At 47.6% G+C, this 12,365-nt stretch overlaps 1 pseudogene; it reads right to left on the minus strand.

Annotated features, from left to right (window-relative positions):
• Positions 1–1,354: 1,354 nt before the first annotated feature.
• LOC125941321 (uncharacterized) overlaps positions 1,355–12,365 on the minus strand; it is a 21,797-nt pseudogene continuing 10,786 nt past the window's right edge.

Here is a 12,365-nt window from a genome sequence, read left to right on the forward strand (position 1 = left end):
CGTATTTCTTCTCGAAGCATTTTGAATAATGCACCTATACTTCGTTATATTTTTTGTTGCTTTAATTCCTACTGCCAATATTAATTCCTACTGCAATATTAAAGCATGTTTGCATAAGGGCTGTTTGGTTTTCGTTCTAACAATGTCTGTTCGTTGTGAAGAAAGGACGATAACAGAAAGGCCAAGAATAGAAAACAATATAATACCACTACCCAGATATTCATTACTGGCGACCTTATCCCTCTGGACAATGAACAGACAAAGGACCGTCGCGGTCATTCTACCGAGAGAGCAATTATATTTATTGAGAGGAAAATAAGTCATTAAGCACAATAGATGCTTGTCAAACACATTGACTGCTTTTCAAGATATGTACGGAGGCGCGCGAAAAACAAGAACTTTGTCGTGTTCGCCGTACGGGGGCGGCGACGAAGTGGTGTGCTCGTGTGGCGCTTGGCGCGTGGTGCGTGCCGGTGTTCTGAGCTGCTCGGAGTTGAAGGCCAGCCGGTTCTCGCTGGACGCCCGGTCCAGAGAACCCAGATCGACCACTAAGAAGTCCTCGGATGCCAAGGACCTGTGTTCCTGCTGGGAAACTGGTCCGGGGAGCCAGGTGAACGGGGCAACCGGTCCAAGGAGCCAGGCGGGCGGCGCAGCCCGTTCTCAGATCCAAGGGCCTGTGTCCCTGCTAGGAAACTGGTCCAGCGAGCCAGGCGAGCGGGGAAGCTCGTTCAGGGAGCCTCAAGAACCTGTGTTCCTGCTGGTCAACTGGTCCAGGGAGACAGGCGAACAGGGCAACCAGTCCAAGGAGCCAGGCGGGCGGGGCAGCCCGTTCTCGGATCGAAGGGCCTGTGTTCCTGCTGGGAAACTGGTCCAGGTAGCCAGGTGAACGGGGCAACCGATCCAAGGAGCCAGGCCAGCAGGGTAGCCCGTTCTCGGATCCAAGGGCCTGTGTCCCTGCTGGGAAACTGGTCCAGGGAGCCAGGCTAGCGGAGAAGCTCGTTCATGGATCCTCAAGAACCTTTGTTCTTGCTGGGCAATTGGTCCAGATAGCCAGGTGAACGGGGCAACCGGTCCAATTAGCCAGGCGGGCAGGGCAGCCCGTTCTCGGATCCAAGGGCCTCTGTCCCTGCTGGGAAACTGGTCCAGGGAGCCAGGCTAGCGGAGAAGCTCGTTCATGGATCCTCAAGAACCTTTGTTCTTGCTGGGCAATTGGTCCAGATAGCCAGGTGAACGGGGCAACCGGTCCAATTAGCCAGGCGGGCAGGGCAGCCCGTTCTCGGATCCAAGGGCCTCTGTCCCTGCTGGAAAACTGGTCCAGGGAGCCAGGCGAGCGGGGAAGCTCGTTCAGGGAGCCTCAAGAATCTGTGTTCCTGTTGGGCAACTGGTCCAGGTAGCCAGGTGAACGGGGCAACCGATCCAAGGAGCCAGGTGGGTGGGGCAAGTCGTTCTCGGATCCAAGGGCCTGTGTCCCTGCTGGGAAACCGATCCAGGGAGCCAGGCGTGCGGGGAAGCTCGTTGAGGGAGGCTCAAGAACCTGTGTTCCTGCTGGGAAACTGGTCCAGGGAGCCAGACGAGGTGGTCGCTTTACCGGGCCACGATCAGCCTGCTGCCGGAGGCAAGAGCAGTAGCGGAAGCTACTGCGTGGCTACCACGACTGCGTCGGCTATCGTCGCCAGCTGCAGATGCCATGCCGTGAATAGGCCCATCGTGACGTCGTGCGGCCGTCAGCTGACCCTTCCGGACCGACATGGAACTCTACGCGCAATGGGCTCCACGCAAAGGGAACACACGCCGAGAGACAATTTATGTTCTATAACAGACATTCTAGTAGCAGCTTGAGGACTGGATGTGTTAGTTTGCACATCTTTTAAGTAGCTGTCCATGCCAAGTCTGTATATGTTGCGTTAATATGGATTCTGTGTTGTGTGTGCACTCGGGTGTTTGATTGCGTTCCTTGGTGAGTGGTCCTGGGCCCAAACCTCCGTACATTTCATCCCACTGCTTGTATAGTTGTTGAAGTGTTCAAATAATTCGATGACTTTTTAGTTCTTTGTATTCCGGATGGACATTGTACGGTGGATATGTTAATTTTTTCAAGCGAAGCTTGTAATAAGGTACATATTTCGGTGGTGTCCGTGTGCGCCAAGAAACTATCATCGTCAGCATTGGCTCGAGCGTCGTCGTCTTCTTCCGCAGCTAGCTCGTTCCGGGACGTACACATGCTCCCACGTTCGTCGTCGTCTGCTTCCACAGCTGGTCAGGTGACGGTCACACACACAGTTGCCGCTAATCATTCTAGCATGCAAGTTCACTTGTCTTCTGTCGTCGTAATGGGGAGGCCAAGTTTACGGGGGTGGGAGCTATTGCTTTAGGGGGCATGAGCCATTCATTGTCTAGCGTAACGGGCAGATTTAACTTTGAAGCAATTTAATTTCGAAGAAGCGCAAGTGGCAATGGCGGGCAAATTCTGCTAATCACGCCGCCGAGCAAACTCGAAACAACGAAGGCAAGCGACAACGGCGGACTGTGGGCATGCCGTCGGTGACGTCGTTCTCTCCGTCGTAGCCATCGCATCATGGTTAGTTTAGGTTAGACAAGCTTCGCTTACCCTTATTTCCTCAACAGGGGAGGGGCTACTGATTGTTTACTGCGATAGCAATTATGTGGACGCTGCAAGTGGATATCTGCCATCACAGTCGCTGTAGCCATGAGGTTCTGTATAAAATACAAGGGCAATAAAATAGTCGCCGCGCGCTGTATGTGCGAGTGAAAGCGTGCGACGGTGAGCCGGCGATCGCGGCTCACACACGCAAGGGCGGAAAGTGGGAAGGAAAAGTGCAGTATTCCAGTCGCGCACAACTCTCTGGTAACAACTGGAGCGGCCGCGCTTTACTGAGCCCGCGCTCCCAACGGGTCGGAAGTCCCCGGAGGGAGGGTGGGCAGGTGGAGAGACCGCGCTTTTCCGCGGCCGCGCGCTCCTGCCGGGCCCGTAAACCCGACAGGAGCGCGTCCCTACTGGCAAAGACAGCAACAGAGGCCGAAGTATTTTGTTTACGTTGTCGTACATTTTGACAAGCCATAATAAACAATATTGTGATACAGTTTGATGAAACCATCAAATTAAACACATATATGTGGGCCCATGGCACATATCAATAATGAAGTGTTCGTTTGAGGTACATTGCCTATGCAAATCGAAATTTCACAGGTTGTGGCCGTCTGTGAAAACTTCAGTAATAAATTGCAATGGAGTTGTCTAAGTATGCGTAAGCATTGTGCAACTTGTTCATCTCCACCCAGCGCGGTTTCATTATCAATCTTATAAAGCGATTTAATCCGGCCAGCATAAACACTTAAGCTTTATCAGTCGTTATCAACCTTACCAGAGTACATCCGAACCTTATCAACCCTTATGGACATCCACCATGCAAAAGTGGATGTCCAGTGAAGCTGTATCCAAAACCACCACTACAACTGTTGAGGGGGGTATGCAATGCTTTATTGTAGGTTCGGATGCTTTTCTTTAGCTTGTTCTTTATTGAAACGCCTGCTGTTCTGGGTGTTGTGTGGGTGATTTCAAAAACTGTAGGTGATCCTAATCTTTGACTTATCCGTCTCTTAGGGGCACTCGCACCTTGGAGGTGGTGTTCTTTAGGTTAACTTTGTCTGTGTACGTTTTCAAAGAAGGACACAGACAAAGAGAGCCATCGTCTATAGGCCTTTTTCTTCTGGTGGGTAAGCTGTGCTCGGCGCGGCGGCTTCCTCGTCGACCACTTCCATGGCGAATACAACGCATGACCGAACTCGGAGTAGCAAGGGAGCGCACGTCTTTCCCCTGATGCGATATGCGGGTGAGGAGCGAGGCAGGGCGAAGAGGAAGAAGCGCAGCGCGCGACACCTGGCATGGCGTAGCCCCCTAGCGAGCGGCGCACGAAGCCAATCTTACGCGCCCTCTTCAGTGCAGACGTCAGAGCATGTAAGGAGCGCGTGCGCGCAGCTGTTGCAAGCAGGCGTGCGGCGAGAGAGGAGAAGCGAGAGAGGAGGAAGTGACGTCACATCCGCGCTGCTTGGCAGGTGTTCGGTCTATACCAGGCTATTGTTTTTCATTAATTAGCCGGTTAAATATCATGCCACCTTCTTGTGTGTTAAGTCATTAGTGACGTCATTACTTCAGCTTTCTACTTCCGGATTTCCAGGAATTTCGCCAAATCGTGCTCACGTGGCGGCTCTCTAAAATCTACCATTTTGTGCTTTGGTGTGCGGTAATCAGTGATTTCTAATTATTCTAATTATTCCAGAAACTTCAGTAACCCAACTTGTGACTAAACATGCTCTGAGATCATATCAATAATGAAACCCGTGAATCTTGTACTGTACAATTTGTTTTATTTTTTCTGATTTGTTTTAAATTTCGACTCCGGTCGTCTCAGGAGGTGAACCGGAAGTTAATTAATTCTAATTATTCCAGACACTTCAGTAACTCAACCTGTAACTAAACTTATGATGTGATATCATATCTATAATGAAACCAATTAATTTTGTACAGTACTACCTTTCTTTCTGGTTTGTTTTGAATTTCGTCCCCAGTAAGCAGTGATTTCGAATTAATTCAAATTATTCCAGACACTTCAGTAACTGAACTTGTAACTAAAGTTATGATGTGATATCGTATGTATAATGAAACCCAATAATATGGTACTGTACTATTTTTTTTTTTCATTTTTTGCCTGATTTATTTTGAATTTTGTCTCCGGTAACCAGCGATTTCTAGATATTTTAGTTATTTCAGACCGTTCAGTAAGTCAATTTGTAATTAAACTTATGCTCTGATATTAGGTCTACAATGAAACCCATGAATTTTGCACTGTACTATAGTTTTTCTGTTTTTTTTTTCAGATTTATTTTGAATTTCAACCCCGGTCGTCACAGGAGGTGAACGAGAAGTGCTGCGAAAGAAACTAGAGTGTCACTCGATGCTCGTGCTACTAATAAATGTATGCACTGTTCGCAGCTGTAGCCTCAGCCTTACGGGGTATGGGCCATTGCATTTTAACGCGATAGCGTTTAGGGCCCCGTGTCGCAGAAAATCCGGCGTCGGCGTCGGCATTGGTGCTCGCGGCCGAGAAAATCATCCCCAACCACGTTTAGGTATGCCACACCATTCTATCATTAATGTCGCTCATACCTTGTCTTGCATTCTTGGCAAAGCTATTGCTCGGAATTTTGAGAATGGCAATCGACAAACAAATGTCACGAAACAAAACACCCACAGCGCATGCCTTTTATCTTCTCAGACTGAAATATGAAATCTTCTCAGAGTGAAATATTAAAAGTGCGAAACAAATACGGAAACCAGAAAATGATGTAATTTCTTTGGCGCAGTTGTGCACGATCTCCGGGATCGGCCTACGCAACAGGCCGCGTTTTCACCAGAAAGCTCGCCTACGTGCATAGCGTTCGCCGCCAGTGTTTGCCAGTAACCATTACGGTTGCATAAGCTGCAGTTGTCGGGAACCATAAGTAGCAGTCAGGGATCTTTGAATGCTATCGCATTCCAGTCTTAAAAGCGAAGCTTAAGCGTCTTCCAAAATTTTTTGCTTGCCTTCGGGGGTATGAGCCATTGCTTACGGGGGTATGGACCATTGCATTCGTCTTACCTGACGGACTTGCACGTTTCTCGATGTGTAGGCATAGAAATGCTTACGCATTTAAAAAGGAGATAAGATCGATTGGTCCATTATCTTTCCAATATCCATTTTGTCTCTGTTCTCCAACATTCTCGCAAACGTACTGTTGACTTGTTTAGACAAGTTCTTTGCAATAAAAAGAAAAGTTGTACGAAAGCGCAATACGGGTACATAGAAGGAAAGTTGACAGTTTGCGTTTGAAGTTTATTCTATCAGCCAATATAATCGCTTTGTCTATGAGCCAAGATTAAAGGAAAAGCTAGTCTCATGTCTGGGTATTGGTCTCGGAGGGCGTGACGGCAGCAATGACTCACAATAAGTTATACACTATATTACATTGCATAAACCAGGTGCTTTCTTTTGCTGCGACAGCTTTTAAAAATAATTGCCTATGGTAGACAGAAAGGTTGTAACAAATGAAATACATTACTTGATGAATCGCCCATTACTTCTACAAGATTTCAAAATGCCTAAATAAATAATTATCATAAATACACTAATAAATTTTTCTACAAAAGGATGGTACGTTGGGTATGCTGGTATTCCATACTGAAACCATTCCCAACCATTAATTAAAGAATGGTTTCTGTACTTCATACAGAAACCATTAAACCATTTGAAACTGAAACCATTCACATTCACAACCATTCACACTCACCTTTCTTTTCTGTGTGTTCTTGTCGTTTCGCGCTGTGAATGGCCTCAATATGCACTTTTTTAAAAGTACTTTACAGTACATATTACAATTTACGAGTTCTATCTGGTGAGTTCGCAAGGCGTATTCATTTGGAACAAGTTCTCAGACAAAAGGAGAAACTTTATTGCAAAGGGGGGAAATGGGAAATGTCAACGGCACACGAAGGGTGGGGCCCCAAGTCCAGGGCCCCAATAGCTTCAGCCACCCGCCTGAAGTTCTAACAACTTTACTTCATTCGAGATATTAGTTTTCAAAGGGTCCCGAGAAGTGCACTGGCGTTCCAGTTACTTTTGTGGTTCAATACATAAAGCTGAATTTTGTTTAGAAGTCGAAGAGTGCATTTATAGGCAAGTTTGAAGGCGCATATTTTGAAACCAGTGCCATCCTCAGTATTCGTTGCGGTAAATAATGCGTCTTGCAAACTCACGACCTTCAATCCGTAAATTTATATGACTGTGATTAACAAATAATTAACAAGTGAATTATTGTAAGTATGCTATTTATTCAATTAGCCATTTTGATTCCTCGTAGGAGTAATGTCCGCCTCGTGAAATAATGTTTATTAGGATTTAGAATTGTGCTATCTGCAACACTGAATAAAAAAAATTGGTGCAGCTAAAAAGGACACTTTATATATCAAAAGAACAGTTAGAAAAATACAACTATAAAACACTTCGAAACGCTCAATTCAGCGAGTCATGCACATAAGAAGAAAATGTCTATCACACGACACAGCAAATTGAAAGGAAAACACGTAATAAAATCGTCAGTGTTAAACTACCCTCAAAAAAAGACATTCGCTGGAAGGGAGCCAAAACGGCAGAACTCATTTCACGATGTCACTCTATGGTAATGTGATTAGCAGTCGGGCAATGTCACCGGACACCGTTTTCTGAATACCCATTATTTTAGCATCTGACACGGTGATTCAGGGATTTCCATTACTTTGGCTATATGAGACATACTGCGTCATCGTCCCACTGTGCTATGGTACTCGCTTGCCCAGGTCGCGCATGAGCATGTCGGCATGCTGTCAACTGTACACGCGTATGTCTCCGGCGCAGTGACGACGATGAAATGACAGAGAAGAAATGACGTCGGTGCAACAACAGAAGCTGTATAACGAAGGCAGCTTGTACAAAAATGAAATGACGATTCTTAAACGATGACGATGGTATAACAATGAAAGCTAGTCGATGGCGACATGAGGGAAGTGGGATGACGATGAGTGTATGACGGCCACGTCGTGACGATCACAGCATGGCGACAACAGATAATGACGCTGGAATGTTATTTATTTATTTTTATTTTATTTGAAAACACTGCAGGTCAACTTGGCCCAAGCAGGAGGGGCAGATACATGATAATAAAAACAATGATAAAATGATACATACAATGGTACAATATTCAAGTAATAGGTAACAATACGCTATAAATACAAAGCAATAAGGACTGAAAAAAAAGCTACAATGAATGCGTATTAAGTACTAACGCATTATCAAGTATTTAGTCAAACACACCATCAGCAGGAAAAATAAACCTCACAACTAACATAAAATATAACTAAGATGACACAATCACGACAGTACGACAGCGGATGCATGATAGCGACAGTCTGACGACGACGCAAGACGACGATGGCATAACAACGGCGCCGTAATCAGTATGAATGACGACATCATTAATACTGTACGATGAAAAAGAAGGAATAACATCTATGAGTCGACAAAATCGGTAACGAGACCACGGCAGGATGACTATGGGATGACGTCACTGAAGTGATGATGGTGAAACGACGGCGCAAGCACACCCGCCGTGGGTTGCTTAGTGGCTATTGTCTTGAGCTGCTGGGAACGAGGTCGCTGGGTCGAATCCCGGCCACGGCGGCCACATTTCGATGGAGAACCTCAAGTAGTCCAAATTATTCCGGAGTCCCCCACTATTGCGTGCCTCATAATCAGGTCGTGGTTTTGGCACGTAAAACCCCAAAATTTAATTAATTAATTTTATCGTAAACACAGCATCACCGCAATGATATTATTACGGGATATTATCCTTATGTAGCCGTCCAAATTTGTAGAGCACAGAAAATGTGTACTCTTGCAGGCGTAAAGCCCAGCGGCGAAGATGGCCTGTCGGGTCTCTGAGTGAGGATAGCCAACACAAGGCACGATGATCTGTCACGACGGTAAAATGTCGACCAAACAGGTAAGGGGGAACTTAGCAATGGACCAAACAAGGGCCATGCATTGACCTTCTGTTATGGAGTAGTTTCGCTGTGGTGCGCAAAGAGGGCTAGCATACGCGATCACGCGATTGGTGTCTCGCTGTCGTTGGCACAAGATAGCGCAAGTGTCATGGCCGCTTGCATCAGTGCGAATTTCTGTGTATAGGTATGCAGGTAAAAATGACCCAACACGGCTGGATTGATAAGGCGACAGATAAGCGTTGAAAATGCTTCAGCCTGGTCGGGTCCCCAACGAAAAGTGGTGTCCTTTTTGAGGAGGTCTGTGAGAGTACGAGCTATTTCGGCAAAGTTCTGGATAAATTGCCGAAAATAGAAACACAGCCCCAAGAAACTGCGGACATCGGTCGAAGAACGTGGAAGTAGAAACTCACCGACAGCACAAACAGTGTCAGGATCAGGCTGTACGCCTGCAGCGTCAACCAACGTTACTAGATTAGCTTCAGTTTGAAAGCTGCGCGGCGGCGCGTGTCCCCTTTCCGTCTCCCGCCGCGTGGTGGCGCTAGTCACACGCTCGGCCCGGCTTCGCGGCTCGTCGAAGCACGTTGCGCGAACCGTTGTTGTTGGTGCTGTGGTGGTGCGCTTTGTTCATGTGCTTTGTTCTTCACGTTCGAGTCGTCTGACGTTATAAGTGGCGTTGTATCGTGACCAACCGACATGCCGCGTTGTTTCGTAACCGGCTGCAAAAGCGGTTACGATTCTCAAAGATCTGCCGAGAAGCGGCATTTCTTCCGGGCGCCTAAAGATTCTTCACGTCTTCAAGTGTGGCAGCGTACGATTCCACGACTGGACAAGCAGCTCACAAGCTCTTGCGTTGTGTGCGATCTCCATTTCGAGGACAGTGACTTAGTGAAGGAGTTCGTGCACAACATAAACGGGGACGTTGTTACCATTCCGCGCGACAATTGGGCGCTCTAGGACGACGCTGTTCCCCGTTTGTTCCCGAACTGCCCTTCATACCTGTCGAAACCGGCGCGGAAACGTAAGCAACCAGCTGTGCGGAGGGCACCTCCCGTTAAGGTGCGCAAGGTGATGGCGATGTTACAAGCCTGTGCGATGACGGAAGTAACTCCCCTGTGTGTGGAGCTATCGCGTCGCTCTACAGCGAGCTCGTGGATTTGGCAAAAACAAACCAGAAAATTCAAGGCTGGTCTTTTGAAGTTCTTGACGCCAGTGTTGTTGTGTACAAGCTCAAAATGAAAAACGCTTTACCTAGGGTTGATAAGGCTGTTGTAGTGTCTAGGACACTTACTGTTTCTGTGAGTGCCAATGGGCGACTTGTGCCGTCCGCAGTGTACGCCAAAAAGGAAAATGTTGACGTGCAGACAGTTGAAGAATTTAAGTGTTTACTTGGGTATGTAGTAAATTGTGAACCGCGCAGTTTCACATTCTTTGAGCGGGGATCAAGTTACATCAGACATCTTTTGGGACGTGCTTGATGAGCTGGAGATGGAGAACATCGATCGTCTTGGATGCGTAGAGCATGAGGCTGCCTTTACATGTCAGGTGCTGAGTTTTATTATAATTACCAGGATGTACTTCTACGCTAGGGATGTGAATCGCCGCCTTGAGAATAGCGAGAAAGCCGCCGTGGCAAATAAAAAGGCCCGTTTGCTGTAGATAAATGCGTTATACATGGCCAAGTGGGCGCATAAAATTTTTTTGTAATTGTACAGAGTAATAAATTACTTTGTTGAATCAAAACACAAGCTCTCTTTCATTCATTCGTCCAGACACGTTGGTCCAGACTCCCGAGCAAGCAACGAATACGCGAAATGAACGCGGAGTCTCGCAACTTACGCAAAGATGGGAAACGACATCGCTGGCCTTAAACTATGTCGTCAAATAAACAACTTCACTAAGAGACACCGAAATAACAAACGAGATTGGCTATTTTTCTGTTGAGCAGTTTAACTGAACGTCTAACGCGCAATTATAGCTGAATAGCACGTCAGTCCATACCCTCGCATTGCTCTTCGCATTACCGCAGATGTGCACATCTGCGGTAATGCGAAGAGCAATGCGAGGGTATGGACTAGTTAAGGTAATTTATTCACCATCCCTGAGGTCTGTACTTCAATCTTATCGCGGAGGAAATACAAATTCACGTGTTGCAAACGAAACGCACTGGAACGCGCTCGGAGCAGGCGGCCGCTGACAGCAGAGGCAAGCGAACGCGGTTTTAGGGCCGAGAGAGGTGGCAGCGCCACCCCGCGAGAGGAGACGAAAAAGGGACACATTCGCGCGCGCGGCTCGGGCGGAGCTTGCAAACTGAAGCTAATCTAGTAACGTTGGCGTCAACCAAGTGACCAAGTACTCGCATTCGGCGGCGGCCGAAATGACATTTTGCAGAATTGAGTTGTAGGCCGGCTCGTCGAAAAACATAAAGGATAGCTCAGAGTCGGTGGAGGTGGCTCTCAAACAGTAGTGAAAAAAAAAAAAAAAAACGTGCAGTTTCACCCGGAAGGCGAAGCATTGATTGCGATAGCAAATAAGTAGACAGCTATAAGAAGTAAGGATATTAGTTTTATCGGCTGCCGTATAAAGTTGTCAAAAAACGCATACTAAGTAAATAAACTAGCACGGTGTTGCGCGCGCACAGGTAAACATGAACACATCTCGCTCGACGACCGCGGAAACGCGTCAAAACCCTGGAGTGAGAAAGTGCGCCAGCGGCAGCGAACGAATTGATATTTGCGCTGGCTCTCGCTACAACACGAACGTAGAAAGCACAGCGCATACGAAGCTACCGGTACTCGGCGCATGGCCTTTGTACCCATGGCAGTAGAGCACTGCACGGGCCGATTTTTTCAGCCCGTTTGTTACGTTGGGCTGCCCGCCCGAGCGCGACCAAAAGATTTATGGCGGGACCCAGGCCCGGCCCGGGCCCGGAAATAATCTACGTTACCCGCCCGGCCCGGCCCACCACCCATTTACTTTAGGCCGGAGCCCGGCCCGAGCCCGGCTCGAAACCAGCCCGAACCCGGCCCGAGACCGAAAAAGATCACCGAGCGGCATTAAAAAAATAAAATAAAGAAGAGAATCAAAGGAATTTATTCTTAAGGCATAAATACATGTCATATGCAATTATAAACACCATTTGAGCGGTCTGAACGTAAATACCAGCGCGCAAAGTAGTACGAATGACCCTGCCGAGCAGTATCGCCAGCAGTTTCCTACGGTGCGACCTCGGTGCGGCCCAATTCACTTCTATCGCAACGCCGCCACAGTATTCTTCCACGTCGTGCGCCTCACAGAAAAGCATGCACCGCCCCAGCTAATCGTCGCACTCAACCGTATTCTAGTACACTCTAGACGAAGCGCAGCCACGACCGGTCGTGAGCGCAGCGCATGGATGGAGTAAATGGAGAAAGAAAGCTTCTCGTTCCGCCATGGTGCAGCGTAATGCGTTGCTGCTAGGCGGCCGGTTGAGAACATGCGTGCAATCATGGATGGACGCAGTACCATATCTTAGTCGCGTGATGAATTATCGTATCTTACCAGTCATCGTTTTACCAATTCGCCTTTAAGGAATCAGCAAGTCGCGAACGCGCTTACACCGCGCTGAAAGCATTAATTAGATTGATTTAGCAAGGAATGCAATGGCATCCTTTGGTTTAAGGCGACAACGGTCTTTCTGGACTTATAGATTCTGTTCAAACAGCGCAAAATACGAAAGAAGAAGAAAAGGGAAGTACACATGAATAGCACTCCAGCTTCCGCTGCCGGGCACCAA

The sequence above is a fragment of the Dermacentor silvarum genome, chromosome 11, assembly GCF_013339745.2.
Source record: "Dermacentor silvarum isolate Dsil-2018 chromosome 11, BIME_Dsil_1.4, whole genome shotgun sequence".
Taxonomy (NCBI): domain Eukaryota; kingdom Metazoa; phylum Arthropoda; class Arachnida; order Ixodida; family Ixodidae; genus Dermacentor; species Dermacentor silvarum.